The sequence below is a fragment of the Nicotiana tomentosiformis genome, chromosome 5 (genome assembly GCF_000390325.3).
Source record: "Nicotiana tomentosiformis chromosome 5, ASM39032v3, whole genome shotgun sequence".
Taxonomy (NCBI): Eukaryota; Viridiplantae; Streptophyta; class Magnoliopsida; order Solanales; family Solanaceae; genus Nicotiana; species Nicotiana tomentosiformis.
Window position 1 is genome coordinate 131,741,219 of NC_090816.1, and position 21,992 is coordinate 131,763,210.

Here is a 21,992-nt window from a genome sequence, read left to right on the forward strand (position 1 = left end):
CATTTTGATGGCTTTTTACAGTTGTTACACGCTTCCAAGCGAGTGTGTACACACGTTATGCTAGGTAAGCAATGTGAGAGTTCAAATATGAAGGACACAATAATTTAGGGGATTTTAGGAACACCAAATAGTTTAAATAGAAAGTTGACAAAACGTAATAGTTTAAGGGGTTTTTAGTGTATTTATACTGTGTCCACTCATCTGCTCTACTAGCGCAATATATGTCAAGGATAAGATGTGTAGCAGTTCAATTACCTTCATCTTGCAACTTTATAGTGAAACTAGGTAACATGTTATGCCTTAGATGCTAATATAATTTTGAATTAATGGGTGTGTTTGGTACCAAGAAAAACTTTTCTAGAAAATATTTTTTATTTTTCTTATGTTTGATTGGTTTAAATGTTTTGGAAAATATTTTCCCAATGAACTCGTTTTTCTCGAATTGGAGGAAAATATTTTCCCTATCAAAAGAAGGGAAAAATATTTTCCAAAACTCCTTCTCAACCTTCCTCACCCTATTCCCCACCTCCACCAACCCCCACCAACTCACCCCCATACACAACCCAACCCCAACCCCCACCCACCCAAAATAAAAATATTATTTAATAATACTTTCTTTTTGTGTTATAGATACATTTTTTTTTTCATTTCAACAAATGAGTATTTTTTCATGATATAAAAAAGTATTTTTTTCATTTTAACAAAAAAAATACTTTCTTTTCATGTAGAAAAAATATTTTCTTTCAATTCAACAAAAAAAATATTTTTTTTTCATGATGTAGAAAAAATATTTTCTTTTATTTTAATAAAATGAGTACTTTATTTTCATGTTGTAGAAAGAGTACTTTCTTTTTCAACCAAAAAAAGTGTATTTTCATTTTAGTTATGTATCACAAATTTCAACGTTATTTTTGCGTAAAAAAGTAAAGCAGCATATTAGTTCTTTTGGGTTTGTGTGAATTTTTAGAAGAATAATTAAATTCTTGAAAAAAATAGAGTCCCGAAAACGTTGGCTATTTTTTTTGGGGGGGGGGGGGAGAGGGTTGAGCAGAGTAGCATAAAAAAATATTTTTAACTCTCTAACCAAATGCTAGAAAATATTTTTCGGAAAAAGTTTTTCACTCACCAACCAAACAGGAAAAATAAGTGATAAAACCACCAATTTTCCATAAAACTATTTTCCATTCATACCAAACACACCAATGAGATCAAAACTTTTGACAATCTCAATTGTTTTTCGGGCATGAGATTGTTGGTGCGGTAACCGAAGTTGGTAGCAAGGTGGAAAAGTTTAAAGTCGGAGACAAAGTAGGGGTTGGATACTTGGTAGGATCATGTCGCAAATGTGAAAACTGAAGCAACGATCTCGAAAATTACTGTCCTGGTCAAATAATTACATCCAATGGTACTTACTCTGATGGAACCATAACGTATGGAGGTTACTCCGATATCATGGTTTCTGATGAACATTTTGTAGTTCATTGGCCTGAGAATTTGCCAATTGAAACCGTTCCTTTACTATGTGCTGGAATTACAACATATAGCCCTTTGAAATACTATGGACTTGATAAGCCTGGAATGCGCATTGGTGTAGTTGGTCTCGGCCATATGGCTGTGAAATTCGCAAAGTCATTTGGAACTAAAGTGACTGTGATTAGTACATCTGCTAATAAAAAACAAGAAGCAGTTGAGCGTTTGGGTGCAGACTCATTTTTGGTTAGTCGCGACCCTGACCAAATGCAGGTGAATATTATACCTCAACCAGTCAACTAACCATGCTTCAATTTCAAACTAGTTTGGATATTAACTTTGGTTTGTACATGTTGTATGAGCAGGCCGCAGTGGGTCACTTGATTGTATCTGTCACGATCCGAAATTTTTCACCCACGGAACCGTGATGACGCCTAAAATTTCACTTGCCAGGCAAGTCAACGTTAGAGAATCATTAAACCAATTTCTTATTTTCATTCATTAAGTAACAATAATTAACTAAAATGAAATATAATGAGTGCGGAATATCATAAAAACTGTATTAATTACTACCACCCGGATCTGGAGTCACAATTTACGAGTATTCTAGAATTTACTACAAGTAATAGTCTGAAAGAAATACAACTGTCTGAATAAAAGAAACAGTAGAACAGAAATGATAGACAGGGACTTCAAGGTCTGTGGACGCCGACAGATCTACCTTGAGTCTCCGGACAGCGGATCAATAGCAAAATCTCGATCAACCAGAGTCGATATCAAAATTTGCACAGAAAGTGCAGAGTGCAGCATCAGTACAACCGACCCCATGTACTGGTAAGTGTCGAGCCTAACCTCGACGAAGTAGTGACGAGGCTAAGGCAAGGCACCTACAATCAACCTGTACAATTTAACAGTGTATACGCAAATAACAGGAATGAAAAACTAAACAGGAAATGTCGGGAGGGGAAAACATACTGAGGGGAATACAAGATAAAGAACTACAATAGAATGATCACCGGAGCAGTCAATATACCATGAATCAACAGGAATAGTGAATACAGTAAGGAAAAATGCACGGCATCACCCTTCGTGCTTTTACTCTCAATCTCACCATAAAATTAATAGAAACGATACGGCATCACCCTTCGTGCTTTTACTCTCATATCATGGCACGGCATCACCCTTCGTGCATTAACACTCACAATTGTACGACATCACCCTTCGTGCATTAATACTCACAATATGGCACGGCATCACCCTTCGTGCATTAACACTCACAATATGGCACGACATCACCCTTCGTGCATTAACACTCTCCCTTACCACAATGCAATGCATAAATAACAACAGGGAGATAGAATAACAAGTACAAGCCGTACTTCAACATTTGGTTCCATAATATCAATCTCAACTTGAAATAAAAACTCAATTATCACCAGAAAATTCGTAAACATAATAAGAACAATAATTTGGATAACACTAGTATAACACGTAGCAATTTGGCAGAGGAATGAGACAATGTCAGAAAAACAGAGAAACATAGAAAAACAGGTAAATTGGTGGCGCATAGGTACTCGTCACCTCACATATACGCCACTCACATGAATTTCACTTAGTAATTAATCTAAGGTTCCTAATTTCCTCAAGTCAGGGTTAGACACAATACTTACCTCACTCTAAAGGCCACTTAATCCTCAATCGTAGCCTTTCCTTTGGAATTCACCTCCAAACCACTCGTATCTATTCAAAAATGACTTAATAATATCAAATATTGCTAAAGGAATCAATTATATTGCATAAATTAAATTTCCCAAATTTTCCTCCAAAAAGTAGAAAAATCGACCCCGGGCCCGCTTGGTCAAAACCCGAGGTTCGGACTAAAATCCTTTTACCCATTCACCCCCGAGCCTGAATATGTAATTAGTTTTGAAATCCGACCTCAAATTGAGATCTAAATCCCCAAATTTCCGAAATCCCTATTTTCTACCCTAACCTCTCATTCTACCATAAAAACTCTAGATTTTTAGTTGATAATTCAAGGAATGTAATGGGTAATTGAAAGAAAATGGTTTAGAATCACTTACCAACACTTTGGGGAAGAAAATGACTCTTGAAAATTGCCTCTACCCGTTTGGTTTTTGAAAAATATTGAAGAAATGGCTTAAACCCGTGTTTGATTCTGTTTTATGCACTGGGTGACGGTGTGCATCGCGTTCGCGAAGGGTACTGGCTGCCAAGCCTTCGCGTTCGCGATGGTTATTCGCGAGACGTTGCTCGCGTTCACGATGATAGAACGACCAACCCTCCCCCAGGTCCCCAAGTACTTCGCGTTCGCGATGAGCAGATCGCATTCGCAAAGTGTAAATCCCCCATCACTTCGCATTCGTGACCAGGCCTTCTCGTTTGCGAAGAAGAATTCTCAGCCTCACCGGATTACTCTTCGCGTTCGCGAGGGTACCTTCGCGAATGCGAAGAAGGACATGCCACAACACTTATTCTGCAGAAAAACCAGATTTCCAAAGTCCAAAACATCCCGTGGCCTATCCGAAACTCACCCGAGCCCTCGGGGCTTCAAACCAAACATGCACACAAGTCTAAAAACATTATACAAATTTGCTCGCGCGATCAAATCGCCCAAATAATACCTAGAACTCTAAATTTAGCACAAATTCAAATGAAATTCTCAAGAACACTTTAAAATCCATAACTTCTCAACTGGACGTCCGAATCACGCCAAATCAACTCCGTTTCTCACCAAATTTCACAGACATGTCTTAAATATCATAATGAACCTGTACCGGGCTCCAGGACCAAAATACGGACCCGATACTAACAATACCAAATATCAATCAATTCTTAAAAATAAATAATTTCCAAACTTTTAATTTTCATCACAAATTCATAACTCAAGTTAGGGACCTCCAAATTCGATTTTGGGCATACGCCCAGGTCCCATAATTCGATACAGACCCACCGGGACCGTCAAAGCATGGATTCAGGCCTGTTTACCAAAAAATATTGACCGAAGTCAACTAAAATTAACTTTTGAGGCACAAATCGAGGAGGGTAACAATGAGATTTTTAAGGCTTAAGAGCACCGATTCGAGTTCTAAAACATAAGATGACCCAAAGGGTCATCTCGTTCTCCACCTCTAAAATAACCGTTTGTCCTCGAACAGACATAGAAAAATACCTGGGCTGGTGAAAAGGTGGGGATATCTACTCCGCATATCGGACTCGGACTCCCAAGTAGCTGCCTCAATAGGCTGACCTCTCCACTGCACTTGAACTGAAGGGTAACTCTTTGACCTCAACTGACGAACCTGCCGGTCTAGAATGGCCACCGGTTCCTCCTCGTAAGTCAAATTCCTGTCCAACTGGACAGAGCTAAAATCTAACACGTGGGACGGGTCACTGTGATATTTTCGGAGCATAGACACATGGAATATCGGATGAACTGAGGATAACCCTGGAGGCAACGCAAGTCGATAAGCTACCTCCCCCACTCTCTCGAGGATCTCAAATGGCCTGATATACCTAGGGCTCAACTTGCCCTTCTTCCCAAATCCCATAACACCCTTCATGGGCGATACCCGAAGCAATATTCTTTCTCCAACCATGAATGCAATATCACGAATTTTACGGTCAGCATAACTCTTTTGCCTGGACTGAGCTGTATGAAGTTGATCCTGTATAATCTTGACCTTGTCCAAGGCCTCCTGAACTAAATCTGTACCCAATAACCGAGCCTCCCCCGGCTCGAACCACCCAACTGGTGATCTACACCGTGTACCATATAATGCCTCATAGGGAGCCATCTGAATGCTCGACTGGTAGCTGTTATTGTAGGCAAACTCCGCTAACGGCAAAAACTGATCCCAAGAACCTCCAAAGTCAATAACACAGGCGCATAGCATATCCTCCAAGATCAAAATAGTACGCTCGGACTGCCCGTCTGTCTGAGGATGAAATGTTGTGCTCAACTCAACCCGCGTACCCAACTCAGGCTGAACTGCCCTCCAAATGTGCGAGGTAAACTGCGTACCTCGATCAGAAATGATAGACACGGGCACACCGTGAAGACGGATGATCTCACGAATATAAATCTCTGCCAACCGCTCCGAGGAATAGGTAACTACCACATGAATGAAATGAGCTGACTTAGTCAGCTTGTCCACAATGACCCAAACTGCATCGAACCTTCTCTGAATCCGTGGAAGTCCAACAACAAAGTCCATAGTGATACGCTCCCACTTGCACTCGGGAATATCTAACCTCTGAAGTAAACCACCAGGTCTCTGATGCTCACACTTTACCTGCTAGCAATTAAGGCACCGAGCTACATAGGCAACTATGTCCTTCTTTATTCACCTCCACCAATAATGTTGCCTGAAGTCTTATTACATCTTGGCGGCGCCCATATGAATAGAATACCTGGAACTTTGGGACTCCTCAAGGATTATCTCACGAAGTCCATCCACATTAGGCACACAAATACGACCCTGCATCCTCAAAACTCCGTCATCTCCAATAGTAACCTGCTTGGCATCACCGTGCCGCACTGTGTCTCTAAGGACAAGTATGAGGATCGTCATCTTGCCGATCTCTGATGTGCTTAAATAAAGAAGACCGAGCAACTGTACAAGCTAGAACATGATTGGGCTCAGAAACATCTAACCTCACGAACTGGTTGGCCAAGGCCTGAACATCCAATGCAAGCGGTCTCTCACCAACTGGAATATATGCAAGGCTACCCATACTGACTGACTTTTTACTTAAAGCATCGGCCACCACATTGGCCTTCCCGGGATGATACAATATAGTGATATCATAGTCTTTCAATAGCTCCAGCCACCTCCTCTGCCTCAAATTGAGTTCCTTCTTCTTGAACAAATACTGCAAGCTCCGATGATCAGTGAATACCTCACATGGCACGCCGTAAAGATAGTGCCTCCAAATCTTTAGCGCGTGAACAATGGCTGCCAGCTCTAGATCATGAACATGGTAATTCTTTTCGTGAACCTTCAGCTACCGTGAAGCATATGAAATAACCTTGCCACACTGCATCAATACCGCACCCAGACCAATACGAGATGCATCACAATATACTGTATAAGATCCTGAACCTGTGGGTAACACCAATACCGGTGCCATAGTCAAAGCTGTCTTGAGCTTCTGAAAGCTCACTTCACACTCATCTGACCACCTGAACGGGGCACCCTTCTAGGTCAATCTGGTCAACGGGGCTGCTATAGATGAAAACCCCTGCACAAATCGACGGTAATAGCCTGCCAAACCCAGGAAATTACGAATCTCTATAGCTGATGTGGGTCTAGGCCAGTTCTGGACTGCCTCAATCTTCTTAGGATCCACCTGAATACCCTTTGCTGACACAACGTGACCCAAGAAAGCAATTGATCTCAACCAAAACTCGCATTTTGAGAACTTAACATATAACTGGCTGTCTTTTAGAGTCTGAAGAACGATCCGAAGATGCTGCTCATGCTCCTCTCGACTGAAGGAGTAGATCAAGATATCATCAATAAACACAACCACAAAGGAATTCAAGTAGGGTTTGAACACCCGGTTCATCAAATCCATGAAGGCTGCTGGGGCATTTGTCAGCCCAAATGACATCACTAAAAACTCATAATACCCATACCGATTTCGAAAAGCTGTCTTAGGAACATCGGATGCCCTAATCCTCAACTGATGGTAGCCAGATCTCAAATCAATCTTTGAAAACACCTTGGCACCTGAAGCTGATCACATTTTTCTTCTTCACAAACAACACAGATGCACCCCAGGACGAGACACTAGGTCTAATAAAGCCCTTATCAAGCAAATCTTGCAACTGCTCTTTCAATTCTTTCAACTCTGGCGGGGCCATGCGATATGGCAGAATGGAAATAAGCTGAGTGCCCGGAGCCAAATCAATATCCCTGTCGGGTGGCATCCTCGGCAGGTCTGCAGGAAATACCTCTGGAAACTCATGAACAACGGGAACCGAATCTATGGAAGGAACCTCCGCACTATAATCACGGACATAAGCTAAATAAGCTAGACACCCCTTCTCGACCATATGCCGAGCCTTTACGTAAGAGATAACCCTGCTGGTAGAATGGCTGAGATTCCCTCTTCACTCTAATCGAGGCAACCCCTGCAAGGATAAGGTCACCGTCTTGGCATGACAATCTAATATAGCATGATAAGGTGACAGCCAATCCATACCCAGTATGACATCAAAATCAACCATGTCGAGAAGTAGAAGATCTACACGAGTCTCAAGACTCCCTATGGTGACCACACACGAACGATAAATACGATCTACAACAATAGCATCTCCCATTGGCGTGGACACATATACAAGAGCACTCAAGGAATCACGGGGCACAACCAAATAGGATGACACATAGGAGTAAGTAGATCTCAGATCAAATAGAACTGAAGCATCTCTACTGCAAACTGAAACAGTACCTATGATAACAGCGTCAGATGACTCAGCCTCAGGCCTGGCTGGGAAAGCATAACACCGGGGCTGGGCCCCACCACCCTGAACTACGTCCCTGGGACGGCCTCTAGCTGGCTGGTCTTCACCTCTAATGGCCTGACCTCCACCTCTAACTGTCTGGCCCCTACCTCTGGCTGCCTGACCCCTGCCTCTGGCTGGCTGAGCAGGTGGTGCAACAACTGGTGCCGGAACCATGGCACGAGAACTCTAATGCTGTGAGCTACCCGTTGCCCAAGGGCAAAATCTGGCAATGTGTCTCGGATCACCACAAGTATAACATAACCTCGACTGCTGTGACTGCTGACCCTGAAATTGACCCTGTCGACCTGAATAACCACCATGATAACTCTGGAGTGGAGGTGCACAAATAGGAGCTGGTGGTGCACTGTAGGCTAGCTGGTCGAAATAATGCATCTGAGGGCCACGACCACCTGAGGCACCGTGGGATGCCCGGAGCGCTGAATGAAATGGCCTGGGAGGATGGCCTCTACCAAAAGTACTCCTGCCTCTAGATGAGGCACCGCTGAACTCACCGGAATGATGAGGCCTTTTGTCAGACCCCTGACCTCCCTGAGTAAGAACCATCTCGACTCGTCTGGCGACATTAGTAGCCACCTAAAAAGAAATCTCACTCCCAGTGTCCTTAGACATCTGCAATCTGATAGGCTGAGCAAGTCCATCAATAAACCTCCTCACCCTCTCTCTGTCGGTGGGAAGCAGTGGAATGGCATGACGGGCCAAATCCACAAAATGGGTCTCATACTGAGTAACCGTCATACCGCCCTGCTGGAGACGCTCAAACTGATGACGACGCTCCTCCCTCAATGTGATAGGCAGAAACTTCTCTATGAAGAGCTGAGAGAACTGGTCCCAAGTAAGAGCAGGAGACCCAGCTGGTCTAGTCAACAAGTAATCTCTCCACCATTTCTTGGCGGAACCAGTCATTTGAAATGCAGCAAAATCGACCCCATTGGACTCCACTCTACCCATGTTCCGTAGAACCTCGTGACAGCTATCAAGATACTCCTGAGGGTCCTCTGATGGGGCACCACTGAAGTGAACAGGAAAGAGCTTGGTAAACCTGTCCAATCTCCATAAAGCCTCCGAAGACATAGCTGGCCCATCTCCGACCTGTGCCGCAATAACCGGCTAAACTAATCCGACTGGATGAGCTACTGGAGCCTGATACTGGGGAGCCATCTGCTCCGGAGTGGGAGTGGTAGGAGTCTGGGCTCCTCCTCCAGCCTGAGAGACTACTGGTGCCATGGGAAATGTGCTAGTCTGGACCACACTCTCCATAAGGCCTACCAAACAGACCAAAGCATCCTGAAGTAATGGGGTAGCAATGAACCCTTCCGGAACCTGAGCTGGTCCGATAGGAACAGTCTGGGCTGGAACCTCCTCGCCAATCTCTATCTGAGGCTCCACTGCTGGGGTTGCTGCTCGGGCCCTAGGCTGAGCCCTGCCCCTGCCTCGGCCTCTGGCATGACCTCGGCCTCGACCTCTGCCCCGCGTAAGAGCTATCACTGGAGGCTCTGGCTGCTGCTCAGCTGAGGAAGCGGTACGCGTTCTCGCCATCTGCGAGAGAATAAGAGTAGAAGAGTCCAATCAGTATTGCGAAAGCAAAAATCGCACGACAAGGAAGAATAGAAGTGAAACTTGTTCCTAAACTTCATAGCCTTTGGAAGATAACCACATATGTCTCCGAACCGATCCTCCAGACTCTACTAAGCTTGCTCATGAATCGTGAGACCTAGACAACCTATTGCTCTGATACCAACTGTCACGACCCGAAATTTTCCTCCCACGGGACCGTGATGGCGCCTAACATTTCACTTGCCAGGCAAGCCAACGTTAGAGAATCATTAAACCAATTCCTTATTTTCATTCATTAAGTTACAATAATTAACTAAAATAAAATATAATGAGTGCGGAATATCATAAAAACTGTATTAATTACTACCACCCGGATCTGGAGTCACAATTAACGAACATTCTAGAATTTATTATAAGTAATAGTCTGAAAGAAATACAACTGTCTGAATAAAAGAAACAGTAGAACAGAAATGATAGACGGGAACTTCAAGGTCTGTAGACGCCGACAGATCTACCTTGAGTCTTCAGACAGCGAACTAATAGCAAAATCTCGATCAACCAGAGCCGGTATCAAAATCTGCACAGAAAGTGCAGAGTGCAGTATCAGTACAACCGACCCCATGTACTGGTAAGTGTCGTGCCTAACCTCGACGAATTAGTGACGAGGCTAAGTCAAGGCACCTACAATCATCCTGTACAATTTAACAATGTATACGCAAATAACAGGAATGAAGAACTAAACAGGAAATGTCGGATGGAAAAATATACTGAGGGGAATACAAGATAAAGAACTATAACAGAATGATCACTGGAGCAGTCAATATACCATGAATCAACAGTAATAGTGAATACAGTAAGGAAAAATGCACGGCATCACCCTTCGTAATTTTACTCTCAATCACACCATAAAATTAATAGAAACGGCACGGCATTACCAGCACGGAATCACCTTTCATGCATTAATACTCACAATATGGTACAACATCACCCTTCATGCATTAACACTCATAATATGGCACGGCATCACCCTTCGTGCATTAATACTCACAATATGGCACGGCATCACCCTTCGTGCATTAACACTCACAATATGGCACGGCATCACCCTTCGTGGATTAACACTCTCCTTTACCATAATGCAATGCATAAATAACAACAGGGAGATAGAATAACAAGTACAAGCCGTACTTCAACATTTGGTTCCATAATATTAATCTCAACTTGAAATAAAAACTCAATTATCACCAGAAAATCCGTAAACATAATAAGAACGATAATTTAGATAACACTAGTATAACACGTAGCAATTTGGCATAGGAATGAGACAATGTCAGAAAAATAGAGAAATATGAAAAAACAGGTAAATTGGAGGCGCATAGGTACTCGTCACCTCACATATACGCCGCTCACATGAATTTCACTTAGCAATTAATCTAAGGTTCCTAATTCCCTCAAGTCAGGGTTAGACACAACACTTACCTCGCTCCAAAGGCCACTTAATCCTCAATCACAGCCTTTCCTTTGGAATTTACCTCCAAACCACTTGTATCTATTCAATAATGACTCAATAATATCAAATATTGCCAAAGGAATCAATTATATTGCATAAATTAAATTTTCCAAATTTTCCTCCAAAAAGTAAAAAAATTGACCCCGGGCCCGCTTGGTCAAAACCCGAGGTTCGGACCAAACTCCTTTTACCCATTCACCCCCGAGCCCGAATATGTAATTAGTTTTGGAATCCGACCTCAAATTGTGGTCTAAATCCCCAAATTACCGAAATCCCTATTTTCTACCCTAACCCCTAATTCTACCATAACAACTCTAGATTTTTGGTTGATAATTCAAGGAATGTAATGGGTAATTGAAAGAAAATAGTTTAGAATCACTTACCAATACTTTAGGGAAGAAAATGACTCTTGAAAATCGCCTCTACCCGTTTGGTTCTTGAAAAATATTGAAGAAATGGCTTAAACCCGTGTTTAATTCTGTTTTATGCACTGGGCGACGGTGTGCATCGCGTTCGCGAGGCCACTGTCGCGTTCGCGAAGGGTACTGGCTGCCAAGCCTTCGCGTTCGCGAGACGTTGCTCGCGTTCGCGATGGTTACGCTCCCCCTGGCCTTCGCGTTCGCGAGACGTTGCTCGCGTTCGCGATGAAAGAACGACCAACCCTCCCCCAGGTTCCCAAGTGCTTCGCGTTCGCGATGAGTAGATCGCGTTCGCGAAGTGTAAATCCTCCATCACTTCCTGTTCGCGACCAGGCCTTCGCATTCGCGAAGAAGGATTCTCAGCCTCACCGGATTACTCTTCACGTTCGCGAGGGTACCTTTGCGAACGCGAAGAAGGACATGCCAGAACACAGATTCTGCAGAAAAACCAGATTTCCAAAGTCCAAAACATCCCGTGGCCTATCCGAAACTTACCCGAGCCCTCGGGGCTCCAAACTAAGCATGCAAACAAGTCTTAAAACATCATACGAATTTGCTCGCACGATCAAATCGCCAAAATAACACCTAGAATTCTAAATTTAGCACCAATTCAAATGAAATTCTCAAGAACACTTTAAAATCCATAACTTCTCAACTGGACGTCCGAATCACGTCAAATCAACTCCATTTCTCACTAAATTTTACAGACATGTCTTAAATATCGTAATGAACCTGTACCGGGCTCCGGGACCAAAATACGCACCCGATACTAACAATGCCAAATATCAATCAATTCTTAAAAACAAATAATTTTCAAACTTTTAATTTTCATCAAAAATTCATAACTCAAGCTAGGGACCTCCAAATTCGATTCTGGGTATACGCCCAGGTCTCATAATTCGATACGGACCCACCGGGACCGTCAAAGCACATATTCAGGCCCGTTTACCAAAAATACTGATCGAACTCAACTAAAATTAACTTTTAAGGCAAAATTCTTATTTTCATTAGGTTTCAACATAAAAGCTTTCCGGAAACCTGCCCGGACTGCGCACACAAATCGAGGAGGGTAAAAATAAGATTTTTAAGGCGTAAGAGCGCCAATTCGAGTTCTAAAACATAAGATGACCATTTGGGTCATCACAGTATTAATGATACTGTCTCTGTAGTTCACCCTCTTTTTCCATTGATTAATTTGTTGAAAACTAATGAGAAGCTTGTGATGGTTGGCGCGCCAGAAAAACCACTAGAGTTACCCGTATTTCCCATGCTTTTGGGTACGTTTCTTGGACCCGCGATTTCTATCTATGTTCATTCTGATTAAACTGCAAACAATGATACACAATTGTATAATGTGAAAAAATAGGAAGGAAGCTACTAGGAGGGAGTGTCGTAGGAGGGATGAAGGAGATACAAGAGATGGTAAATTTCGCGGCAGAGCATAACATTACACCAGATGTTGAAGTCGTGCCAATGGACTACGTGAATACAGCTTTAGAGCGTCTTGTGAAATCGGACGTGAAGTATCGTTTTGTGCTTGACATTGGCAATACATTGAACAAGAGTTAAGAATATGGGACTTCTTGTTCGAATGATGAAAATGATGAGTTCGAATGAATAAGATGACTATTTTGAGTAATTTTAACTCTATAAATTAAGCCTTCTATGAGAAGTGGTTAAGACCGTATTTGTTTGCACTTAATGGAGGTCGAGATTTTAATTATTCACATCTTAATTATTAATCATGTTTGTTTTAGATCTGAATCTTAATCATTCAGGTCTTAACCATTAAGACTGATTTTTTTTTTTTAAATTTTACAATCACTTAATGATTCAGAATAGATTTTGATGATTAAAATTTATAACAAAGTCTTAATATCATTCTAAGTTCTGTAAATATGATATTTCACTATTACTCCTATACTTCACCAATAATCACCTTCGTCATTGCTATCGTTTTTCCGTACCATTATAGACTACCACCACCCTTTACCACCATCCACAGCGAAAATCACCAACGTTACAAGTATGAATGTCAGTTGTCACTACCACTACCCATCATTTAGAACCATCACCACCAACCACCATTACCAAAACAATTATCAATCACCATTCACCACTATCAACCACCACTATATATCACCCATCACTATTATCAGTCACCACCATCATCAAACACCACCGTTAACTACTATTGTCCTCCACCATCTACTACATATAATTACCACTATCAACCAACACCACCACTAGCTACTACCCAATCGACACTTGCAACCACCAGGATTAGCCATCATCGCTAGCAACCATCATATAATTTTTTAGAAATATTTTATTAATATAGTATTAAATTAATTAGTACTATTTGATTTAAATTTATACTTATTAATTTTTTAAATATAAATATATTTACACATTACATCTTATTTTTTTAAATAAACAATCGTAATTATTCAGTATTCATATCTTAATATAACATTTTAAAATTCAGATGTGTATTTAAATTCAGCTATTTTAATCTTGACTAGTATTAGTACCCATGCGATGCGCAGACAAATATCAAATTATGATTTGGGTTATTTGGATTATGTACAAATTACGTTAAAAATTAAACCTTCAAGATAAAAATTATGTATAATTATTAGATATCAGTTAAGAAGCAGTACATGAAACTGTTTCACATATTTCGTACTGGATAACATATATATATATATATATATATATATATATATATATATATATATATATATGTAAAAACTCAACCCCTTGAACTTAGTACTTTTTTTATATCTGTAATAACCCAACCCAAATCATATTCTTTTTTAATATCCAACAACCCCCCCTTGATCTTAGTACATGTAGTTTATTCTGTGGTCAATATTAAAAAATACTAAACATATAACGTTGTAATATGTCTTGTTTGAGCATATTGTTTTTAAAACATTCTTACTACCACTTTATTTTTAACTCAAAGTCAAATAAGTCTTATTCTTCTACATTTCACCAAAAAACAAAATCTCTATTTAATCTTTGCTTATAGTTGTTGCATTATTCATTACTTAATATTATTATATTTTTATGTAATTTTTTGTTAGCTTATCGATTGACTTAATATCTTGCTTATTACCCTTTTAATAATTATATATAAATATAAATTTTTATTTCTAAAATTTAAAGTATTTTTATACTTTTATCGTCTTACTTAGAGCTCTTTCGTCATTTAAATCTATCAATAACAAATTTGAGTATTATTTAATTATTTAATATGCTTATCCTTAAATTAATTCAAAGTATAAATATTCTCACACTATCTCTATTTTCCTTTTTATATAACTTTTACCCCTACTATGAAATTTTAATTATTTGTTTATATTAAAATCTTATAATATAATCAAAATATAAATTATCATATTTTATTTTAAGTTATAACATTTTATTAGTCTAAAATGTTAATACATAAGTTTCTAAATTATTTTATTTTAAATCTATTGTATTTTCTTATAATTGTTTTTATATCACGTGCAATTATATTTTCTTTCTCTTTTGGTTTTAGGATAAAAATTTAAATTTTATTTTCTTGACTAAATTACCTACATGAGACATCTATTTTGTATTTTTAAAATTTTAATTTGTTATTCAATTATTATTTTTATTTATCTAGTAAAACTTTAATTTTGTGGTCCTATCCATACTTTTATACCATGATTTTAATATAATCTCAAGTTCAAATTATCTTTCCATACTATTTTTAATATTAATAATTTTTGAATATTTAATTATTGCTATTACGTTACCTAATATATAGTATTTCATGTTTTCATGTGAACTTCATTAAATTTTGTCTTTATTTAATATCATTATCTATTTATATTCTTTAATATAATATAGATCAATATCTGATTTTTTTAATGTTGATATCAATATTAATATTATTTTAAATTAATACTCAGAATTATTAAATTATTTAAATTTATTAATAATATTTTAAGTGTTATATAATAAAGGTTCCAATATTTTGATTTAGTTATTGATAATTGATTAATTAAGAAATAAGTTATATGTGGCTTTTTCTGGTTATGCCATATCGCTAAATTAGTTATTAGTTAATAGTTAATTTGTCACGACCCAAAATCCATTAAAGATCGTGATGGCGCCGGACACCATTGTCAGGTAAGCCACAGATAAATACTTAATTTGGTTCTCATTTTTAATATTTTAGAAATCATATTTTTCTTCAATTAAACAGTAAAAGATGAAATTTACAGTGTAAATAATAATATTTTACAACAAATTTCAATACAGGACAACCCAAATCACCCCAAAATCCAGTATCACAAGTGCATGAGCCTCAACCAGAAATGCAAAATAAAATACAACATTTGTCCAGAATACAAATTCGGACAGGAGAAATATAAATATTTTGAAGGAGACTCTACTGGCTGCGGACTCATAACGTGGAATGCAGCTCACCTAAATCCATGCAATAACTGTGCCTCTGCGCCCACAAGGCCACTAGACATATATGCACCTGCACAAAAATGTGCAGTAAGTATAGTATGAGTACGTAAATTAACGCGTACTCAGTAAGTATCCCGCCTAACCTCAAAGAAGTAGTGACGAGGGGGCGACTTCGACACTTACTATGGGCTATAAATAAAATATCAATAATATGACTAGGTATGGATTACGTAGAATGGATGTAAGCTCAATATCATGAAATAAGTAAACAATTCTTTTGTTCATAAGAAATTTCCAAATTTTTATTTTCGTCATTTAACATTTTTGTATCTCGGGCCAATGAAAGCAATATCAATTATTATAAATTTCAAAAATATATCATGCGCAAATCATGCTGAGGTCGTACGGCCTGATCCAACATAATATTTAAACTGTGCACTGCCGAGGGTCAAACAACGCGAACTATATATGCATATATTTAACCTGCCGAGGCGTTCGACTCGCTCCACAAAAGAGAAAATACAATTTAAAACAACAAAATTCAAGATTTATTAAATAAACTATTCAATAAATACAAATTCTCATTTACGGTCAAGAAGAATGGAGTTTAACCTTTCAAAGTTCCTTTACCAAGTTTCGATATGATTTAAGCAGTTTAAATTAACAAGTAGGATGCAAGCATCGCAATTATAACATGATCTGGGTCTTAGACTACCCAGACATAAGTATATTAGTAGCTACGCACGGACTCTCATCACCTCGTGCGTACGTAGCCCCCACAAATAGAAGCACATATTGAATTATTTCACCTATGGGGTTAATTCCCTCTTACAAGATTAGAAAGGAGACTTACCTCGCTCCGAAATTTCATAACCGGCTCCAAAGTCTTTCTAACAACTCAAACCAATGCCCATTGCTAAAAAACTAGTCAATAAAGGTGCAAATCCATAAATATATACTCTAACACTCATAATAATTTAATTCACAATAATTTTTAACTCCGCTCGAAAAGTCGATAAAAATTACGCTCTGGCCCACATGCCCGGATTCCGAAAATATTCGAAGATAACTATTACCCATGGCATCACGAACTCAAATATATAATTTATTTCCAATTCCATACCAAAATTCGTGGTCAAAATCCAAAAATACCAATTTCTAGGTTTTTCTTCAAAATCCCACAAATTCTATCAATTTTCATGTTTAAATCCTTATACAACCCATGTATTTGACTTATAATAAGTGGGAATCACTTACCTTGTGCTTCTTGGTAAAAGTCCCTCTTTGAAGCTCTCCAAAATATCGCCCAAACCAAGAGAAAATGAAAGAAAATGGGCCAAATCCCGTTCTTAAAGAACCCTTCTGCCCAGTGACTTCTCTCACCTTCGGTCACTTGACCGCTTCTGCGGAGATGCCCCCGACTGCCTGCTTTCTCTTCTGCGCCTTCCCTTCTGCAGGTGCGGTCTCACTTATGCAGCGAGATGACCTCATCTGCGGTCTCAGCACTGCCCAACAAAAATCGCATCTGCGCTGTTTTGGCCGCTTCTGCGGCTCCGCACCTGCGGCCAAAACCTCGCAGGTGCGGTTACACCAGGAGGCAGCTACTCTAGCACTTCTTCCAAGTCCAAACTCAATCTGTCGATCATCCGAAATCCACCCGAGGCCCTAGGGACCTCAACCAAATATATCAACACATCCCAAAATATATTACGAACTTAGTCGAGGCCTCAAATCATGCCAACAATATCAAAACTACGAATCACCCTCCAATTCAAACCTAATGAACTTTAAAGCTTCAAACTTCTACAATCGATGCCGAAACCTATCAAATCACATCCGATTGACCTCAAATTTTGTACACAAGTCATAATTGACATTACGGACCTACTCCAACTTACGAAATCGGAATCTGACCCCAATATCAAAAGGTCCACTCCCGGCCAAATTTCTCAAAAACCTTCAAATTTCCAACTTTCGCCAAATGACCCCGAAATGACCTACGGGTCTCCAAATCCACTTCCGGACGCGCTCCCAATACTAAAATCACCATACGGAGCTATTCCTAGACTCAGAATCCCAAACGGACATCGATAGCATTGAAATGCACTTCAACCCAAATTTAATAAATCCTTCCAAAAATGCCAACTTCCACAATAGGCACCGAAACATTCCCGGATCATCCAAAATCCGATCCGGACATATGCCCAAGTCTAAAATCATTATACGAACCCGTTGAAACCTTCGAATCCTGATTCTGAGGTCGTTTACTAAAAAAATACTCTTTAGTCAATTCCTCCAACTTAAAGCTTCCGAAATTAGAATTTTCTTTCCAAATCAACTCCGAACTTTCCGAAATTAAATTTCGACCACGCGTACCCGTCATAATACCTGAAGTGAAGCTGCTAAGGGCCTCAAACCGCTGAACGGTGTGCTAGAGCTCAAAACGATCGGTTGGGTCATTACATAATTAGTTAATACATTACATATGGCTAATTTTAAGGCTGCCACTTGGCTTAAGGAGATGACTTTTTCTCTCATTTTAATAATATATAGATATAGATAGAGATAATTATTTTTTTATCACATGCAATTAAATTTTACTTTTATTTTCGTTACTAAATTACCTATATGAGACATTTATTTTGTATTCTTAAAATTTTAATTTGTTATCCAATTGTTATTTAAGATATCTAGTAAAACTTTAATGTCACGACCCAAAATATCACCTGTCGTGATGGCGCCTATCTCAATACTAGGCAAGCCGGCAATCTCAATAAACCACATGTCACGACCCAATTTCCCCTCCGTGTGACGTCGTAACGGCACCTAGTCTCTACAACTAGGTAAGCCTAACATTTTGCGGAATAATGAATTAAAAATATAAATTTAACCAACTATAAAAAAAAATACACAATAAATCCCAAAACCCGAAACATCATGAATCACAAACTACATAAGGAAATAAAAATCTAGTGTCTCTATACGTCAGAGTCTAACAAGGAAAAATACAGAAGATGATGGACATGAGAAAAAGTAGAAGGGGATTCCGAGGTCTGCGGACGCGACAGATATACCTTGAAGTCTCCAAAGCTGTCCTGGCTCACTGATAGTACGGCTGATAAGGTGCACCTAGATATGCACACGAAAAATATGTGCAGACAGTAGCATGAGTACACCACAATCGGTACCCAGTAAGTGCCAAGCCTAACCTCGGTCGAGTAGTGACAAGGTTAGGTCAGGGCCCTACTGGTAAATATATAATAAAATAATATAGAGTGTAATACCGCAATAAAATAAAGGCTGAAATTTAACAACAATGGAATCATATAAGGTAACAGCTCAGTACACAGAAATATAACAGGGGATCTCCCGAGATACCGTCTCGTAGTCCCAAACGTAAATGAGCAGGGGGATCTCCCGGAATACCATTCCATAGTCCGAAAGCAAATGTGCAGGGGGATCTCCCGGAATACCGTTCTGTAGTCCCAAAGTAAATGTGTAGGGAAATCTCCCGGAATACCGTTCCATAGTCCCAAAGTAAATGTGCAGGGGAATCTCCCGAAATACCATTCCGTAGTCCCAAAGTAAATGTGCAGGGAAATCTCCCGGAATACCGTTCCGTAATACCAAAGTAAATGTGCAGGGGGGTCTCCCGGAATACCGTTCCGTAGTCCCAAAGTTAATATGCAGCGCAAATGATAGAAATACAACTACATCACGAAATTCTTATAATTTAGACTAAGTACCAGTCAGGGAAGAAGCAGGAAATTCACTAAGCATACTGCACATAATTCACATAAACAATTAAGAAACGTAGACATGTTGTATTAGACTAAACATGATAGCTATACATATTGGAATAACTCAATTAAGAATGAAAATAGATTAGTGTTCATTAAAATGGTATAACTGAAAATAACAGGAAAACATGTTGCTGCTCGGCAAGAAAATCGGGTTTTACCACAACTAGCCCGTGTACGTACTTGTCACCTCACGTACACGGCGCTCACATAGCACAATAGTTCCAAATCTTATGGGGATTTCCCCCACGCAAAGTTAGGCAAGCCACTTACCTCGAACCAAGCTCAATCAATCGGTCACAATACCTTTCCCACAAATATCCGGCTCTGAATAGCCCAAATCTAGCCAAAAGCAATTACATATCATAAATACAACAATAATAGACTCATCTAATTAACGAAATTAACATTTTAACGAAAATTCCGAAATTAACTCAAAATCGTTCGTGGGGCCCACGTCTCGGAACCTGACAAAAGTTATAGAATATGAATGCCCATCCAACCACGAGTCCAACCATACAAATTTCACCAAAATCTGATATCAACTCGAAGCTCAAATCTTCAATTAAAGTCTATGAAGATTTCTACCATTTTCAGCCCAATCTTTACCCATTTAAACCTAACAATCTTTCCATGACCTTATTGATATGTATACATAATACTCTTACACACACAAGAATAATATTATAAATCACTCATCTTTACTCCAAACCCGAAATTGAAGAATTGAGGAAAGAAATTCTTACCTCTTTGAAGTCCTAGCAAGATCCTTGTGAAATCTTCAAACCTTGAACAAGAAATTGATGGATAAATGACTAAGTCTTCACTTTTTCTCTCTAAAATGCTCTCACATCTCTCTAAAATATCAGATGAAACCCTTGAAAATGACCCCCAATAGTGTTTTATAAGAATGGGGTCGGGTTTATAAAATCAAAAAAATGAAGTTCCGGAACAGGTTCTACGGTCGCATATGCGACCGCATAATGGTTATGCAGACCGCCTATCGGTCGCATAATCGGTGTCCAAAACTAGCAAATATCTGTCTGTGTATGCAGTCATTATGCGGCCCGCATACCTGTTCTGCGATCGCATAGTGACCGCAGAACAGTTATGTAGTCGCATAGTGACCGCAGAACAGTTATGCGGCCGCATAGTCGACCGCAGATTTCATCCAAACTGGCCCTCTTCTGCCTCACTTCTGTGGCCATTATGCGGCCCGCATAGTGATTATGCGGTCGCATAATGGACCGCATAAACGTGCTTTTCTGCCAAAAATTTTTCTTTACTTCCCGGTGCATTGTTCAACCCAAAACCTTAATTTCCTTAAGGCTAAGGATAATAGTGGTTGTTTGATACAAATCCGCAATACTCACCAGTTTACAACTCCGAGTTAGCAATGGCAAACCCTCGATTTATGGCTTTACCTATCGACCACGAAGCCGGCCTTCAGGATGAAACCAACAACTTGATACCCAGGGCCGGAGGGCCACTTAACGATGTCACTGAAGCTCGAGTCGAAGTACCTAAAATCCGAGTCGAAGTACCGCTAGATGTCAATTTACAAGTGGATCTTGAGGCGAACCAACGTTTCAAACCGAAAAAAAGCATTAAGGGCAGTACTCGATCCGTAGCTCGAGACGCCCATAACGTGGAGGAGATCGGAGTCAGATTACGGATGATCTTCGAGATGTTACAAGCCCAGCAAATAGCGATAGCTAAGTTTCAGAGCCAAACTCTAGTACAAACAGGCGGGAGCCCGATCCGCTTTGAGAAATCACCCACAGAATGGAGCCAGCCATAGTGAAGTCAAACGAGCAAGAATCGGGGACTACTCCCGAAATTACTAAATTGCTCGAGGAACTCACAAAACGAGTCGAAGCCAACGATAAAAGTAGAAACATATAATTCCAGGGTCGATCAGATCCCGGGAGCTCCACCAATAATAAAAGGGCTGGATTCGAAGAAATTCATCCAAAAGCCTTTTCCTTAGAGTGTAGTCCCAAAACCAATCCCCAAAAAATTTCGCATGCCCGAAATTCCCAAATATAACGGTACGACCGATCCCAACGAACACGTCACCTCTAACACGTGTGCCATCAAGGCTAATAATTTGGAAGACGACGAGATCGAATCCATGTTATTGAAAACATTCGGAGAGACCCTCTCGAAGGGAGCGATGAGTTGGTATCATAATTTGCCACCAAATTCTATCGATTCTTTTGCCATGTTAG

General features: G+C 39.7%; 1 pseudogene; it reads left to right on the forward strand.

Moving 5' to 3' along the window:
* The first annotated feature begins 1,221 nt into the window (after positions 1-1,221).
* LOC104108339 (8-hydroxygeraniol dehydrogenase-like) lies at positions 1,222-1,898 on the forward strand (annotated as a pseudogene).
* The last annotated feature ends 20,094 nt before the right edge of the window (positions 1,899-21,992 follow it).